Here is an 18,743-nt window from a genome sequence, read left to right as displayed (position 1 = left end):
ATCAAGTCATTCCCTATGCAAATCTCTGTGTTGCACACTTGCAAATGGGTCCAGCCAGAAACTCCTCTGGTGTCTCAAAACTCTACCTAAGCATCTCTCCTAACAACTCCCCCATGGCTAGGCTTGTCTCTGCTGGTCCAGGCCTTTTTTGGTTCTCAGCCTCTGCTAATGCTGGCCTCTTTGCCCTTTCCTCCCTACCTACCCCAATCCCACCTTTCTCAGGGAGTCAGCTCAAAGCCACCAAGCATGGTCCCCCATTCCAATTAAAGGCACCTGCATTCTCTACCACTCATTTCATCTTTCAGAACTTTTTCACCCGACTTTTTAATGTGCTTTCTTTAACAATCAACTCTTGCTTTGCATCATCACTTAAATGTTCCATGTATGTGTCTCTCTAAAAATTTACAATAGGGGCAACTGGGTGGCTCAGTCGGTTGAGCATCTGACTTCAGCTCAGGTCATGATCTCACGGCTTGTGGTTCGAGCCCCACGTCAGGCTCTGTGCTGACAGCTCAGAGCCTGGAGCCTGCTTTGGATTCTGTGTCTCCCTCTCTCTCTGTCCCTCCCCTGCTCGTGCACTCCATCTCTCTCTCAAAAATAAACATTAAAAAAAATTAAAAAATAAAATAAAAATTTACAATAAATTGGTCAGAACAGAAATCTTTAGTTAAATATGAAATAAAGACATCGCAGAGAGGGTACCAAGCCAAACAAACACAGCCTCACAGCGCAGCTACAAGAAGACACACCAGGAACTCTGGTCCAGTCCTCACCCAGACATTCTGCCCAGTTTCATCAAAACTGACTCAAAGTGATTACTCAAAATGATGCCACTTACACTCAAAGGGTCCATTTGCCATGAGAAGCATAACACCTAAGCAGACTTATTATTAGTACTTATTATTAGGCATTTGGGATTTTGTCCAAAAAGAGGAAGCCTACCTAGGAAGCCTGATTATAATAAGAACATGGCCTGGAAAGGCCAACTAAGAGGAGCCCGTTGGCCAAAGACCCTGGCTAGATCAGTCAAGTGACAATCCTTTGGCACCTCCATCTCCACTGCACGGTGGGATGTGCCAAGACAACCAGGCACAAGTGGTGGCTGCTCAGGGCACCACCTCCTCAGGAAACACGGGCACTATTTATACTACAATCCCTACTGAGATTACAAGTAAATCACTTTCCTTCGATCTCGTGTGTCACACAGATTAAAACCAGTAGACTAGTATGTTAATTCGATTAAATCTGTATTGAGTTGGATACCCAAGATATGGTGAACAAGATATGAAATGGCCCATGGGAAGACACAGCAAGCAAATAACTGGACAAGTAGCTTCAGTGTGGTAACTGCAGCAAAGGTTACAGGACTACCATTCACAGGACTATGGTGGGGCATGGGATACATAAACGAGATAACAAGGTGCCTCAAAACCTTAAAATTTAAGTTTCCTTAGATTGAAACTGCGGGGGGAAAAAACATCAGCATGCACGAAGTTAGAGCAGCCATCAGCTGAAGGAACCCATCCCCAAGGTGGCTCAGGAGTTTGAAAAAAGAGTGAACAAGTTCAGTGACCTGGGTGTGGTCCCAGGGAGGCATGACTGGTATGTGATTCTAAGGAAGAAAAAATGAGAAATGACTTCAGGGATAAGGAGTGAAGGGTTTGACAAAAGAATATGATTAAGAATTTGACGATTGTTTATTCAGTGCTATTCCTGGGAAACAGGGGCGATTTGAGGAAAATAAACTGTCCAGTTACTTGAATTACTCTCTCTGGCAGAACATGGACCATTTATTTATCAGGCCATAAACTCTACAGTTACAATAAGGATTACACCCCAGTGATTTTAATTATCTTATGGCTCATATGCAGAAAGTCAGGTTTCTTCCTCAAAGTGTCTATTTTATCCATTATGTTTCATTCTTGTTTATTTCACTCTAAAGTTATAGAAGGTACTCAAATACCTCTAACTACTCTATGTTACCATCTAATGCAATCCTATGTATTAAAATAACCTGTTGGATGAATGATTGAGTTATACATAAACTGAATCCAATGCTCACTGGGCTTTATAGAATGAGATGCTTTCACTTTAGTATCTAATTGACCCTTAACTGGAGTTACTTCTGTCACATTATTTTGAAATTTACTGGTGTCCTTCCATTTCTTGTCAAAGTTAATCTAATACCTAAATGTACGATATTTTAAAATGTATTTAGAAAATGTGTAATATAAAAATGTATATAAAAAATATTTTCAGACACCAAGTCATCTTTACATAAAAAGTATTTTATAATGAGCTATTTCCTTACCGTTCTGTTTGCTAAGTTCATATAATTTGAATTATTATTTTTAAATATTATGCAACTGACAGTTTGATTCCTAAGTTACTGATCATTGAATAACCCTCCCATAAAAAAGACTTATATTTTCTTAATAGGTCACCGTCTTATCTTCTATGGAGTACACAGTACCCAATGTAACAAAGTATCCAAATATAATAATGACCTACACTTCACAGTAATTTTCTGTTCCTCAAATGAATGTGAAAGAAATCCAGCTAGTTTCTTACCTGTTTTTAAAGACAACATTAATTGCTCAGAAGTTTTTCAAATTGGCAACACTATTTAGTTCATATACTCACTAACAGTCTAAAAATACTAGAGTGACTACAAAAAAAAGTCATACATTTAACTGACAAACTGCTTAGATCTTAAGTGTTAAAGTTTTAACCTTGTCTAAATATTTCAAACCCCCAAAAGCAACTTTTAAAAATGTCTTTCATGTCATACATCAAAATCTGTTTAAAAAATGCTGCCCAAGCTACCATAGAGCCTTTGCAAAGATGTCACACTTGAAAATATTCAGTGGAAACTTGTTTATTTTAGCAATAAATAACCACCTCTCCCAAAAAAAGATTGTAACTGACCAGATAATCATGACTACAATATTCATTCCTACAAACATCACTAATGAAGCCCAAGTGCTATACAACACATTAGTTCACTGTAAATTCTTCATAAATGATTTGTAAACTCGGTCTTTTAAAGTCAATAGAAACATTGTTTAAGATTTTAAAGAATTTATATATTTGAGTGGTTCTAAATGAATCACAAGCAGCTCCCATTTGCCAATTTATAAATAATCCAATCCCTGCTTATGAGAGCCCTAAAAACAATCAGACCCCTCCCAGGTCTCTGTAATCACTGACTCAATTAGAGTCAGCAACTGAAGAGCAGCTATGACAAAACACTGCAATCATTTGTATTTAGAATTTTTTTTTAACTTCTCTTGACATGGGAATGAATGAATTCACACCAGAACTTAATAAAGGCAGTCAGTCACCATGGCCTCCCATCTCGAGCTTCTATCCCTATTTCCATCTACTAAGAATTCTTTTTTGTTAGATCTACATGTTCAGATATGGAAAGATGCCAGAGACACATTAAGAAACACAAGCAAACTGCAAGGCGGGGGGGGGGGGGGGGGGGGGGACCTGAAATATAGGCCCATTTACATATAAAAGGGACAAAAGAAGAGAATATATATACACACCAATTGCTTGCTTATTCATTTCTGGAAGAACATAAAGGATACTAATAATGGTGTTTACTTCTGAGAAATGTGACCAAAGTGTTCCAGATAGAATAGGTTGAGAACTTTTACTTCTCTTTATGACCTTTTATATGACTTTTAATTGCTTAGCCATGATCCTGTCCTATGTTTATAATAGTAAAGATTTAAATTCCAAAACCATTCTTCCCTGGGAAGACCCTGGGAGCACAACTTTTGAGTCCCATGCAAAGCACCAGCCTAAAATAAGCAGCCAGCAATAAACTATGTATCCCCCACCTCCTTCCTGATAAGATGGGGGTACCAAATGCTTTTGTCTGGCTTCTAAAGAATGTTTGATGGAATAGTACAGAAGGAAAAAAGTAGAAAAGGTAATAGGATAATACCATAAAATGCTAGTATCACACACTATTTACTTCAAAAGCAAAAGTTTTAAAACACATAATAGCCATTACCAGTAGAAGCTCACTAAAAATAAGAATAGAAAAACCCTAACCTAGACAGGAAAACTAGAGTTTAAACTACCTTTAAAGAATAAACATTCAACTTCCTATCCATTTCAAGAGTAGTACTATTTTGGAAAAAAATAAAAATAAAAAAGCTACATTCCAGAGATGGCGACCAAATAGGCCATTTCCTCCACCCATGGCAGGCATGGTTAATAAATTGAGTCATTCTTTTCCACATGCCCAGACATGACTTCAGAATCCTCCTTAACACAGTGCTACCACTCAGTCAGAATTCATATGAGATAAAGCCCCTATTTGCCCCATATTCTTACTCCTCTTTGCATACTGTTTTTGACAATTACCAGGGAAAACTGAAGTTTTTTTTCTAAAGCACTCACTGAAATCAGAAATTTGTGATCCAGTCTGCCCTAGGGTCTCTGAACCAAATCCTAATGTACATAATATATAAAAATACCCACGCAAATTAGGTCAAAGTCTAAAAGCCCACTGAAGAATAACACTTAAAAAAACCGAAGTGTTAACAGCAGATAGTTCCTGCATGAACCAAGGTAAGAGTAAGGAGGGAAAGGAGTCTGTCTACAAGCCTTTCCTTGGAAGAGTAAGTCAATAAATGCAAAGTCTCTACAGGGTAATTTTAAAAGATTTTTAAACGCTCAAACCAGATGTTCCTATACAGGATATACAAAGCAGCTTCTGCAGAAACCAGACTCAACCAGCTAATGACAATTACACTGTGCACAGATTGAAATGCAGCTGTTTTGAGGAACTTTGTTCCTTGATTATAGCCGGTTGTTAGAAACTACCAGTTACCACTAACAATGTTAAGTCACCAAAAATTTTTAAAGTACTGTTAAAAAGACAAAAAAAATGACTCCCAATGTTGCATATTAGAAGACCTAGATAGCACACTTTACTAAAAACACCTTTACACATCTCAGTTACATATGAAGACAAACATTTCACCATAATTGCACAAGTCTTGTTATTATGGTCATTGAAACATACAGATGATTTCAAAACCTAGGAGCAAGGTCTCCAGAAGTATTCTGAGTTCAAGGCTAAAAGGAGTCTCACCCCATGGATTGGGTCTATAGGAAATCTTCCCAAAAGAAACCCATAAATAATCGCAGCGCTACAAAACATTTCAGAGATAATTTAATCCACTTTTCCTAATTTTAAAGAGACGTACATAGAGTTCTGGAGAGGTTGACCAGCATGAGCAAAGAAACACACACACAGGTCTAGAGCAAAGCCAGTCTCCAAACAAAAGACCAGTTCCCAAAGTGAGCAGGCATCCCAAAGCCAGCCACCTCCTCCCAGGTGAGTAGACCACAAGCTTCCCCCACTCCTGGATGTACTGTGATTTTGAAAGATGTTACCTAAAGGATTAAAGCCATTCACTATATATTATCAGACAACTAAAATATTATCAGACAACTAAAATATAATCCATGAAAAACAATCTGTTAAGTAAGAAACTGAAACGTGGTTTCCTGGCAAGCTGATAGGAAGACGGCTGTAAGTCCCACTCGACCTGGTAGAGCAGAGTGTGCTAGTTTTCTGAACACTAATCAGAGGGGTGTGAGTCCTCCGAACAGCAGATATTGGCTTCTGAGTGGTCGAACACACACATCCTACTTGGAGAGAAGTTATCTCCCTCTGTAGGGAACTCCAGTTTATAATGCATGTTCCCTTACACAGGACTTCTTGGCCTGGCCCCCTTGAGGGTGTGACTCCCTAAGTGTGCTTTCCCAGGTACACAAGGGCCCAGGTTATAAATTCTATCCTCAAAGGGGATCTAAGAACCAAAAAGTTAAGAGCCACAGCCCTCAGACTAGCAAACTCCCTCCACATTTATCAAACAAACTTTTAATTTCAACTTATTTTCAGGTTCCTACCAGAAAGGTAACTTAGCCCCAGCAGGAGTAATCTTGGTGACTAGGTAATGCTGAGTCTCACTGTAAAAATCAAAGTTTCACAGCTTGTTTTTGTCCACCCCCTGAACTAAAAATGGTTTTTACATATTTAAATTGGGGGTGGGGGAGATCAAAAGGACATCTCATGACACATAAAAATTATACAGAATTCAAAATTTCAGTGTCCACAAATAAAGTTTGATTGTTTTCACACTTCAAAAAGCAGAGTTAAACAGTTTTAACAGAGACCATAAGACCCACAAAGCCTAAAATATTTACTATCTTATGTGGCCCTTTCCAAAAAGTTTACTGATCTCTGCCACAAATCAACATACTGGCAGTATGTTTATAAACCAGCATTATGTAGGATCAGTGAAATGTAAATCATGACCAGGTCCTGGGCAAACACGTGCCTTAAAGCTTACAAAGTTAAGGATCAGGCACACTCGTTCCTTTAGAAGTTTTTAACTAGAACAGGTAAGACTGAAAAGAGGAAAAGCAGTGCAGGATGCTCTAAGCCACTTAAATATAAGCCATGTCTAGAAACCTGTGAATTTTCTCAAACCCTTGAGACTCCTACTTGGAGCCAGTGTATACTAAATTATAAAAACTTCTAACAAGCTTCTTACCTGACTTTCAAGCCAGTAACACAATAAGCAAAAAAAAAAACCTGTTTTAGACAGGCTTTTTTTTTAACATTTATTCATTTTTGAGAGACTGAGGCACAGCACAAGCAAAGGAGGGACCGAGAGAGACAGCGACACAGAATCCGAAGCAGGTCCAGGCTCTGAGCTGTCAGCACAGAGCCCAATGCGGGGCTCAAACCCACGAACCACGAGATCACGACCTGAGCCAAAGTCAGACACATAACCAACTGAGCCACTCAGTGGTGTAAAAGGATCACAGAAAAATCATAAAAAGAACTCACCAAAACTTAAACACTACACTGGTATCCAAGAATACATTTAAATTAAAGTATTCCCCCAAATCCCTGAAATGGCATGCAAATTTCAGCGCATCTTGATTTTTCTGGGAGAGGTTCCACAGGTCTCAGATCTTAAGTTTATCCTTCACTTAAAAAAGTTACAAGCCACCAGTAGTCAGCCTACACATCTTAAGTGCATCATTAGATTTCAATGCTGAAATAACTGAGGCTTGTAAAGATCGTCATGAATAATCAAAAAAAAAAAAATCTCAGAATCATGTTTAGTATTCTTTGTGTTAAACAAAAACAAACCATGCAACTTGGCTCCAACTCCAGCAACTTGTTAACCTTACCAATTCTTGTTCCTTACCCTAGAGTAAGGAGTAAAGAAAAAAAAAAATACTCGTTTTATTCTTTTTTTGGACTCTTACCACTGAAATCTTCACTTAAATGCTAAGAAACTTGGAAGCTGTCATGAGAGTTAATAAAATCTTCTATGCAGACCTTAAATAATCAATACTATATATACATAAATTACTGCCAATTGTGAGCCCTTTTAAAACAAGAGAGTGGGGCGCCTGGGTGGCTCAGTCGGTTGAGCGTCCAACTTCAGCTCAGGTCATGATCTCCCAGTCTATGAGTTCGAGCCCCGTGTCAGGCTCTGTGCTGACAGCTCAGAGCCTGGAGCCTGCTTCAGATTCTGTGTCTCCCTCTCTCTCTGCCCCTCCCCTGCTCATGCTCTGTCTCTCTCTGTCAAAAATAAATAAACATTTAAAAATAATAAAAAATAAAACAAGAGAAAATTGTGGTTTAATTCCTTCAACAAACAAGTCCAAAAAAACCCAAGGTTTTAAAAATGAACTTACTTCAACAATCCTCTGTCAATTAATTATGTTTTGACTCTACCTGGAGAATCAAAAGCAAAAAGTAAATACTGGACTGGTTTTAGAGTAATCAAAAGCTAGATCCTGAACATCTGTTAAGTGCACATAATATACCATTGGTCTGGAGTTAGTAAAGGATTCTGAACGGAAATTCCCCAGCAACTAAGCTTTTCATTCCAGGTCTAGCAATATTTTTGTTGCTTTCAGGTGAAAAGACATCCTTAATAAGCATTCAAGGCTTAGGGCAGATAAGGCCACAATAACATGGCCAGAGTCAGGAGCAATATCCTCTCAGGCTAGATTTTCTCTGTGGACTCTGGATACTTGACCCTAAGCTAAACCTGCAGACAAGATACCACTTCCACTCAAAGGTAAAAAGGCCCTCTCTAAGGCCACCCTGGCATATTTTAGGAATGCAGGGTAACTTTACTCCATCTGAGTCCACAACTGCAAAAACATCAAAACATACACCCCTCACAATCATAAACCAATACTTTTATACAAGTACACCAGGTAAATGGCAATAAACTCTCAAGTCTCAACTTTCTGAAATATCATATACAATAAATAGTAAACATATTGTCTAAATTTTAAATACATGAGCTGCGACATCTTGAAAATGGAGAAAACAGACTGAACACTAAAACTTTCAAGGAAGTAACTTACTGTCTCAGGAATTAAAACACTTCCCCAATTAAGGTTCCTACCAGGCTTCTGATACTATCTGATAAACTAATAACTCCAAGCAAAGCCACTTTCAATGTAAAAACTTTAAAAAGCAGCACCTGGGTGGCTCAGTCAGTTAACTTCCCAACTTCTGATTTCAGCTCAAGTCATGACCTTTTATAGTCATTGAGATGGAGCACCAGAGTCAGCTCCGCGCTGAGCACAGAGCCTGCTTGGAATTCTCTACCTCTCTCTCTCTGCCCCTCCCCCTCTTGGGCACAGACACATTCTCAAGATAAACATTAAGAAAATTTTTGTAATTAATTTAAAAAAATTAAAAGCTATTGTTGAATGTGGTGCCAATGTTTTAACTTACAGGGAGGGAATGAAAGAAGTTTAACACGGGCATAACTGTCTGAAATTAGCCAAACTTTCTGATGCCAACCCAAATAAAATGCAAGAGGAACTGGTCAGGATGGTCAACTCTATTAACCTTGTGGGGAAACTGGGTTTATAATGCAAATCCTGACAGTTAACTGTAATAGTATAATGGGTGTCCCCCAATACTAAAGGACAGAAGAGCTCCACCAACAGGAAGTAAGCAAACTCTGAGATTCATATGCCTCTACCTAACTCCTGAAAAATCCTAGGTATAGGACATTAGCGTTTGATATTTTGATGTTTGCTGTTCCAACTTCCTCAGTACTGAAACAGAAACAGTTAATAATTCTTTTCCCAACAAGCCTGCAGACAAATACATCAGGCAAATTTCTCTAAAGTATTTTTCAAGCAGATAATTTCTAAATCTAAAACCCAAATTATAACGTTATTTTCATTTCCAACTTTTTTAAAATCCAGTCATGATTAATTCCAAAGGCTTGACTCCTCAGTGTCAGAGGTTCTGTCAGAAAGTAACTACAGATTAAAATCTACTTACGGAAAATAATAACCAGATGCGATAAATGATCCTCAGCTGGACAGTATTAATTTAGACAAAGCTGCTCTGTTATATTTTAGGGCCAACTGCGGAAATCTGAATATCTCAGTAATAGAGGAGATGAAAATTTACCAAGCAGGCCAAGGAGTGGGGGGAACCTCCTTATAGACCTGTATACAGTATGATTTCATTTCCATTAAAACATACATACACACACATAGACAATTATCCATAAAGTGATATAGTAGTGATCTCTGGGTGGTAGGAATGTGTTACTATATTTGCCTCTCCGTATTTTCTAATTTCCAACAATGTACATGTAACACCACCTCTGTAATAATACATGAAGCCACTAAGGGCTCCTTAAAGTCAAAAAACAGTAATTATTAAGTGCCTACTATAGATGAGTCACATGATAGGCTTTTATTCCAAGTCCTCCTAGTTTTTAGCTAATATACTTCCCCCCAGGCCTCTGAGCTAAGCAACAGCTCATTTTAAAATATAACATTTCCTTAAACTCCTAACAGTTTTTTTTCCTCTCATCTCACTTTCAGGCACACTTACCATTTTTCAGTTTTCTCATTACAGCTCTTCTTTCAACTTTAGTAACTAATATGAAACTAAAATGCTCATGAACTTCTTTCCTTTTAAGTGAACATATATCTAGCTTTATCATAGATAAAATTTCTGTGGCAACCCATCCAACTTATCTTACTACAAAGCAGCTTACCATTGTAAGATAGAATCAAGTTCAAGTTCTACTGCATATCAGGAAACTCCCTTTATGTCTGGCTGTATAAAAAAAAAAAGGGGGGGTGGGGGAAGGGGCCCCTGGGTGGTTCAGACCAGTTAACAGTCTGACTCTTGGTTTCTTCTCAGGTCATTATCTAGCGGTTCATGGGTTCCAGGCCCACTTTGGTCTCAGTGATGCCAGCACGGAGGCTGCTTGGGGTTCGTTCTCTCCCTCTCTCTCTCACACGTGCGCATGTACACACTAAATAAACTTAAAAATAAAGGGAGATATGGGGAAACAAAACACTTAGCTGTAAACTGTATCAGTTACAGACCTGAAAATGCCGAGTCCTATACAAACATAAAAATACACAAACTTAAAGAAAAGCAAAATACCAATCAGGAAACTCATCTGACTTAAAAGTGACATTAAATGAGACCGAAATATTTGGAATAAGAGCAATAAAATTCTGGGTTGCAGATATTTGTCAGAAAGTGTCACCCACAAAACATCCTCTGTGTCTCTCCAACATGTGTTGCCCATTCCACTACTATTGTCTTTAAAATGTTAAATCAGTGTAAACATGGTTATAATGAACTCTTCCTTTATCTACCTATAAGTGATTAAATCTTGATTAGCTGTGATTGATCAAAATACAACTTACTATAGTAATCGCTAACCAGTGATGGTCCACCACTACTGAACCAGCTTTCAAGGAAATAATTTCCTTGTACCTTAAAACTAGTTCATCAGCTTTGAAAGATAACAGCCTTGGGCTACCAGTAACTAAAAAGCAAGGCTTTCACAGTGGGTTTCCTGAAACACAAAAATAGTACACCTAAGAACCTTTGGGAAAGAAGCCCCTAAAGTGTTCCCTCTTGAACAGAGTAAACGGAGGGCTGCAGACCCTCGCCCCAGGTGGGCGAGGTGGGGCGCCTGCCTCCTCGTTAGTAGAAAGCCAGCCAAAGCAGCTTGTAAACGGTCTCCGGGTGACGACGCATTCCTAACGGGTTTCGAAGGCACGTTTAAATCGCCCGCTTTTTTGTTTGCTCGCTGCATTCACCGTGCGCCTGGGCTGCAGCCGCCCCCGCGCGCCCGGGAGGGGGAGCCCAGGGTCGGGAAGCCCGGGGCCGGGTAGTTGGGGGGAGGGGTTGGAGTGGGGGAGAACGCGGGGCGAGGAGAGCCGGGGTGGAGGACCCTGGGACGAGGAGCCCATGCGGGAGGGAGAAGTGCGGGGTGGGCTGGGGGTAGAAGGCAGGAAAGGGGGGAATCCCGGGGTGGGGGGAGCTGGGCCGCCGCCCCGCACCAGAGAACGCTTTGCAAGGCTCCCGCCTCCCGCCAGGGTGTGCGCAGGGCCGCGGCTCCGCGCGGCGCCGCCCCCACCCTCTCTCCCCGCCTGCCTGCCTCTCCTCCCTCTCCTCCTCCTCTTCCCGAGGCGACAGAAACAACAGCGCGGAAGGAGGGGAAAGTAACTCCCGGCACCTCCACCGGAATTAGCCCCGGTGCAGTGATGACACCTTCTCGTGGCGCAACCAAGCCCCGCTCCCTCCGCAGCGGCGTCCCCGCCGCCGCCCTCTCCATTTGAAAGTGGCCACCCCCCGCCGCCGCCGCCGCTCCTCCCGCCCCGCCGCCGCCAGCTGCACCAATCCGCTCGGCCCCAGTTGCAAATCAAACGCTCCCTCGCGTCCAGAAGCCACTTGCGCCGCTGGAAACGGCCGCGCCGTCCCCCTCCCCGAGTCCCTCCCGGGCGGCACCTTTGAGCTGGGGAGGGCGCGCCGGCGAGAAACCGCTGTGAGATGGGAGAGGCGGCGGCGACGGCGAGCAGCCCCGAGCGGGCTCGGCTCCCGCTCCCGCTCCCGCCCCCAGACAGTTCTGGAAACTGTGTATCACCTCTGTCACAGGAAGCCATCCGGGGAGGAAGGCGGCGCGGAACCAACAAACAAACGCCTGCGGCCGCCCGCCGGAATCAGCGCGGGGACGGCGACGGCTTCGGGCCGTTCCCTGGGCGGGGGCGCGGCGGACGCCCCCGCGCCGCAGGCTTTGTGCGGGGCTCCCGCGGCGCGGGCGCGGCGGGCCGGGCGTCCCCGCCCCTGAAGCCCCCCACCCCGGGCCCCGCGGCAGCGCCTCTGGGACCGTTAGGTGACGCTCCGGCCGCGGCCGAGAAAACAGCGCCTCGGCCGCCACCCGCCCCCATTTCCACATGGAGCCGCCTCTCCTCCAACGCCAGAGGCGGGCTACAAAAGTTGGCCCCGGGGCCACCCAGCACCTGCCCACGTGCCGCGGAGGCTCCCTCCCGGGTCTACCCCGTCCCCTTCCCCCCGCCGCCCTCGGCCGCCAGGTCACCTATTACCGGTGGGAGGGGAGAGAGCCTGCTATTTAAACGCCCGCGGAAGTTGAGGCACCCCCACTGGCGGGTGCCGTGCACCTGCCTCCCGCCGCCGCGCTCCGCCACTTTGAGCAGCAGCCGCGTCCCCGGCCCCGCCTCCTGCCCGCAGGCGGGCGGGGGAGCGGGAAGGAGGTGGAAGGGATCGAATTTCTCCAGCAAATGGGACCGTTCCGACAGGATTCGGTTCCCTGGTCAACATTCCACATTCCATCCCTCTCCCGCATTTGCAAGCCAGCGCCAACAACCCGGAAAGCCTGCTGGCTACCAAACAACAGCCCCCAACTCACAAACACACACTCACAAGCACCAGACACGTGCACTGGAGGGCTTTGCAACTTGCAGTCCGGAGGTACACACTGCACGTTCATTTAAGGCAGCGAAGCCAGAGCGACCCCACCCCCACAATTTGCAGATGGTGCCAAAGGTTGCAATTTGCAATCCGTTTTAAGTTCATGGTTAATCGGTACTTTGCTCTACCAATGCCAACTCCTTCCTAATTTCACCGATGAAAGGTTTTACTCTTTACAGTCTCGCTTTAAGTAAAAGGTCTGATTGTTGGAAACCCAATTTGGACGAATCTAATTGCCAAGCTGTCCCTACACCCCTTGCTCACTGCCCTTGAATTGATGCAAAGAATATTTTGGACTCGTGGTGACGCGGTGACAAGAGACAGGGCTGCGGCCACCCTACACAGATGTACCTATACACACACCTATGTTTGGACAAATATAGTCGTCCCCCCGCCACCACGGTCACACACACTCTGGATTCATATATGTGCGCGGACCTGCGTTCTGCCATTGCCATCTGTCTACCAAGTTGCTACTATGCTTTCCACTTTCATGCAGCCTAATGCGCTTTGGCTTTTTAAAAATTTGTATAAACTAAAGCCAACTAAACTGGGCTTCTGCTCCTAAACGCGTTTAAATGATGATTCACCTGAAAACCGCATGTTCTTCGCAAATCCGAAAGAAGAAAAAGCTCTTAAGTCTTCAGCCCCCCAAAATTGAAAAATAATCATAATGAAACTTACTGATCCAACATAGATCAATTCTCAGGATCCAAAAATCATCTCTTCCTCCTCTGGCCCCCGCCCCAGCAATGCCCAAGTTACTGGTGGGATAGTAACGCTGCGCTCGGCGGCTGCCTGCCCTCCCTCCTCGCTACAGATCGAGAACCCAATCTTTTGGCGCCATATTAATGACGTACTATATTATTTCCACTAGGCAGCGACCTTCGGCATTAAATTACTCCCGAGAACTCCCGAGCAAAGCAACAAAACCATCAAATATGGCTGAGCCTCTCGGCTCGTCCTGCAGCCGACGCCGCCGCCGCCACCGCCGCCGCCGCCGCGGTACCGGGACGCGCACACGGACCCACACGCGGACACGCGCGGACACACGCGCGGCGCGCCCACCCCGCGCGCCCCCCGCGGCCCGCGCGCGTACCTGCTGCGGAAGGGTTCGGCTGAGTCGCTGGGCTCCACGCCGCTCGCTCCGCGCTGCATGAGTTCGGGCCGCGGCTGGCGGGCAGGCAGCCGGGCGGGCCCCTGCTCTTGCCGACGCGCACACACTCGGCACTCGCGCAGGGAGGCACTCTCGGACGGGCGTTTGGCTTGTTATGGAGGAAGGGCTATGTGAATCAAACTCATTTCTGGGTCACTGCTGCCACAGGGGGGAGCACTTTAATCCCTTGCCAAAACGAGAGGGTGGGGACATGAGGGCGGAGGGAGCGCGCCGGGAGTCCGCGGCGCGGGGGGCTCAGTCCCTGGTTAACTCTTCGCGGCCCTCGCCGCAGCCGGCTGGGCCTTCGTCCGCAGGAGCTGGCAAAGAGCGGCACTGTTCAGCTTTTAAAATCTCTTCCCTCACTTCCCTTGTGAGTCAAGAAATTCTTGAGGTGTTTCTAAGCAGGGAGGTGGGCTTTTAGATTACCCCCTCCAATCTACCCCAGTTCCAACTCTTGTCTGCTCTCATTGCACCTAGAAATGGATTCTTTTAAATTCGTTTAAAATTATTTGGATAAAAATGTGACTATTAAAGTGTGCAATCTGGGTGAAAGGTTTTATTTTTAGGCTGAATGGCAAAATAAATAGTTCTTTTGTAGTAACAGTTCTAGGGAGTTGAGAATTAAAATGACATTTTTAAATGCAGAGAATCCAATTTTGGAGACAGAACGCATCTTTACCCAAGTTTGTATCCAGCTGTAATTGCAAATGAGGATTAATTCATTAGAAGACAATGATTATTTATAAATGGACACCACCTTTATATTACACAGTATTACAGAACTGGCCATTGTCTCCCAAATAAGAGAATGGAGCCTAAAGTTTAAACTGGAGTTGCAGACTAATATAACATTAGTCATCAGAGATTTATTTGGGGGATATTTATTTGGGGGATATGTAGCAACCAATGACTGGTTGCTGATTTTCCTCATAACACTAATTTGCTTTCTCATATGGAGGTTAGCATAAAAGAAATAAGGGTATATATGACATTTAGCTTCAAAAGGAAAAAGACCTGGATGCAGATTTAAAAACTCCCATTCAGGAAATGTGAACAGTAATCACTGATCACAAAACTGAATATTGAACCCAAAGACATGCTTATCTGCTAGAAGAATTCTTCTGAAGATACCAGGTTTGATTTCACATAATCACATGCCAATCTATCCACCCACCTCAAGAACATAATAATCTGAGAAATGTGGCAAAACAAAACTAATTGAGCCTTTTAATTCTTTTTCAGAAAACAAGTAAGCCAAAGGAAATCTTATGTATATGTCTTCTATCTTCCTCTCCTGTTTCCCTGAGGAAGAGCAGGAGACACCCCATCAGTCCTATTCATATGCTCATTTAATCACGTTCAGAACTCACACCTGTTAAGCACTATGCTGTCATTATTACTATTACTAGATCACACTGCAGTTATTGTTATTTTCCTTCGTTCACCTTACACATATTCTCCTGTAGAACTAAAAGTACACAGGCTTCACAGCCAGACAGACCACATCAGATCTAGCTCTACCAGTTCCCAACCTGTGTGACTGGGGTAAAAGACAGAACCTCTTGGAGCCTCAATTTCTTCATGAGTAATAAAATGAGGTTAACAGATGCTAACCTGAAGTGTTGTTAAGAGGAATGAGAAAGCCCCATAAAAGTGCCCAACAGAGGCCCTGGCAGCAGGAGGTCATCAATTCCCTGGGTCATTCCACCGTATCTCTTTCTTGGTCTTCTTTGGAAAACTGCAACTTTTCTAAATTCTAGCCAGCCTCACTTCACTCATTGTCGCTAAAAAAAAAAAAAAAAAAAAAAAAAAATCTAAATTACATTTACCATTTAACATTTTACTTGTTTTTTCTGACATTCCCCACTCCCAAGACATCAGGCAACAAAATTAAAGTGTATTGAATACATTTAGGAGAAAAATAAGGAGGTAAAAGGGCACACAGACTCCCCTAGCTGATAGAGATGGATCAGTACTGATGGTCCCAAGAATAGTCTCTCATTATGCCCTTACTTCGAAATACTGATGCACTGAGGCAGTGTTATGTGCTATAAACAGCTCTGGACTAGAATGCAGGAGACTCCAACCAACTCACACTGTGACTCTGACAAATAAATCTCTTTGGGCCTTAGTTTTCCCAGTGAGATGATAGACAAGATGATATTGAATGCCTCTTTTTTCTTTAACATTCAGTAATTTCTGATTGTTCTTACCAGACTTAGAAAGTGGTGATTAGTTGAAGAAATGAAGAACAATTTGAATCCGTACGGAACATGTAAAAACATTTTGTCAATGATGATCAGTAGTTGACATTTTAAAAATAATACATCCCTTTTGCCATCAGACCGCAAAGGAAATTTTTATGCAACCTTTTTCTAAAATGGGAAAGGCAATGACATGGTTTGCCTTGTGGCAGCACAGATAATACAATCTAGAATAAGAAGTACTAAGGTGGCAATTAGAAAAACTAGTTTCTGGTTCCATTCTGTCACTTACTGTCTTACTTTGCCAAATCATTCAGGATCACCATTTCCTGGTCTCAGAACAATTCTGTTAATTTTACACTTTATTACCAGAGTATAAGGACATTCAAGAAAATAGCTACAGGGAGACTGGGTGGCTCAGTCGGTTAAGCCTCTGACTTCAGCTCAGGTCATGATCTCCTGGTGAGGTTCAGTTCGTGGGTTTGAGCTGAGCCCCACATCGGGCTCTGTGCTGACAGCTTGGAGCCTAGAGCCTGCTTCAGATTCTGTCTCTCTCTCTCTCTCTCTCTGCCCCTCCCCTGCTCACATTCTGTCTCTCTCAAAATAAATCAGCATTAAAAAAAATTTTTTTTAATTAAAATAGAAAATATGGGAATGCAAGCTGGTGCAGCCACTCTGGAAAACAGTATGGAGGTTCCTCAAAAAACTAAAAATAGAACTACCCTTCTACCCAGCAATTGCACTGCTAGGCATTTATCCAAGGGATACAGGGGTGCTGTTTTGAAGGGACACATGCCTCCATGTTTATAGCAGCACTATCAACAATAGCCCAAGTATGGAAAGAGCCCAAATGTCCATCGATGGTTGAATGGATAAAGAAGAGGTGGTATATCTATACAATGGAGTATTATTTGGCAATCAAAAAGAATGAAATCTTGCCATTTGCAACTATGTGGATGGAACTGGAAGGTATTATGCTAAGTGAAATTAGTCAGTCAGAGAAAGACAAAAATCATATGACTTCACTCATATGAGGACTTTAAGAGACAAAACACATGAACATAAGGGAAAGGAAACAAAAATAATATAAAAACAGAGAAGGGGACAAAACAGGAGAGACTCATAAATATGGAGAACAAACTGAGGGTTACTGAAGGGGGTGTGGGAGGGGGGATGGGCTAAATGGGTAAGGGGCATTAAGGAATCTACACCTGAAATCATTGTTTCACTATATGCTAACTAATTTGGATGTAAATTTTAAAAAATTAAAAAAGAAAATTAAAAAAAAGAAAAATAATAAATATATATTGAAAAAAAATAGCTACAAAGTAATCAATATGGTTGAAATATCAAGATTCTAGTCTTTCCTGATCTGATCTGATTCATGTTTGTGATGAAAATCACAATTCTGTATACCTCTTATGTTTTGCTGTAGTCATACACTATTTATTTTCTTCCATAATAATGGATTAATATGAGATAAATATTTGGAACTTTATATTCATATTCCTAATTTTGAAATCATACATGATTAAACCCATGAACATTTACTAGCCATTTCATTTGTATGTACTTCTCTGTAGGTAAAGAATTATAAGGCCTTGATAAGAGATTCAGAATTGTCCATAATTAATAGTTGTTTTTGTTTTCAAAAGTAGCCTCAAAAGAAAAATGAGTCCAAAATAAAAATATTTTTTAAAAAATAAAGTAGGCTTGGGGCACCTGGGTGGCTCAGTCAGTTGAGCATCCAGCTTCGGCTCAGGTCATGATCTCATGGTCTGTGGGTTCAAGTCCCTTCTCAGGCTCTGTGCTGACAGCTCAGATCCTGGAGCCTGCCTCATATTCTGTGTCTCCCTCTCTTTCTGCCCCTCCCTCGCTCTCGCTCTCTCTCTCTCTCTCAAAAATAAATGAACATTAAAAAAAATTTTTTTAATAAATTAAAAAAATAATGTAGGCTCCACACCCTAACATGGGGCTTGAACTCATGACCCCGAGATCAAGAGCTGCATGCTCCACTGACTGAGTCAGCCAGTCACCCACAGAATTGTTCGTAATTAAAATGAAGTAAATGCATATGCTGAAAGCCCTATATATCTCAGTATTTTAGATAAATAAGCAAGAAATTCTTATGGAAAATACTACTGCCAGTTGGTATGCATTATGACACATAGAGAGAATTTTTTATTGCACAAGAGCTATCCTGGATAAAATGGGTTGTGTTCTAAAAGTGTATTTTGGGGCACCTGGGTGACTCAGTCGGTTCAGCGTCCAACTTCAGCTCAGGTCATGATCTCAAGGTCCATGAGTTCAAGCCACGCATCGGGCTCTGTGCTGACAGCTCAGAGCCTGGAGCCTGTTTCAGATTCTGTGTCTCCCTCTCTCTCTCTCTGACCCTCCCCCGTTCATGCTCTGTTGCTCTCTGTCTCAAAAATAAATAAACATTAAAAATAAAAATAAAAATAAAATAAATAAAATAAAATAAAAGTGTATTTGAACTTTACTTGTTTGGGACTTTGAATTTATGCCCCAAATAAACCTTGCTATA

General features: G+C 42.6%; 1 protein-coding gene across 5 annotated transcripts in view; it reads right to left on the bottom strand.

Annotated features, from left to right (window-relative positions):
- The window catches only part of JADE1 (jade family PHD finger 1), a 70,187-nt gene extending 56,098 nt beyond the window's left edge, over positions 1–14,089 (bottom strand). For 2 of the 5 annotated variants that reach the window (XR_006964242.1, XM_047090650.1), the window contains exon 1: positions 13,938–14,014. The gene's annotated coding sequence lies outside the window, so the exon portion shown is untranslated. Of the gene's footprint in view, positions 1–10,100; positions 10,198–13,522; positions 13,772–13,937 lie in introns of those variants that run through there. The other 3 variants (XM_047090651.1, XM_047090647.1, XM_047090649.1) reach the window with 3 other exon arrangements.
- Between the last annotated feature and the right edge of the window lie 4,654 nt (positions 14,090–18,743).

Source organism: Lynx rufus, unplaced genomic scaffold (assembly GCF_022079265.1).
Source record: "Lynx rufus isolate CCGP_SWC_20201006 ecotype Redwood Valley unplaced genomic scaffold, mLynRuf1.p SCAF_3, whole genome shotgun sequence".
Classification (NCBI taxonomy): Eukaryota; Metazoa; Chordata; class Mammalia; order Carnivora; family Felidae; genus Lynx; species Lynx rufus.
The sequence above is the reverse complement of the archived record's forward strand: the minus strand, read 5'-3'. Positions and strand labels throughout refer to the sequence as shown.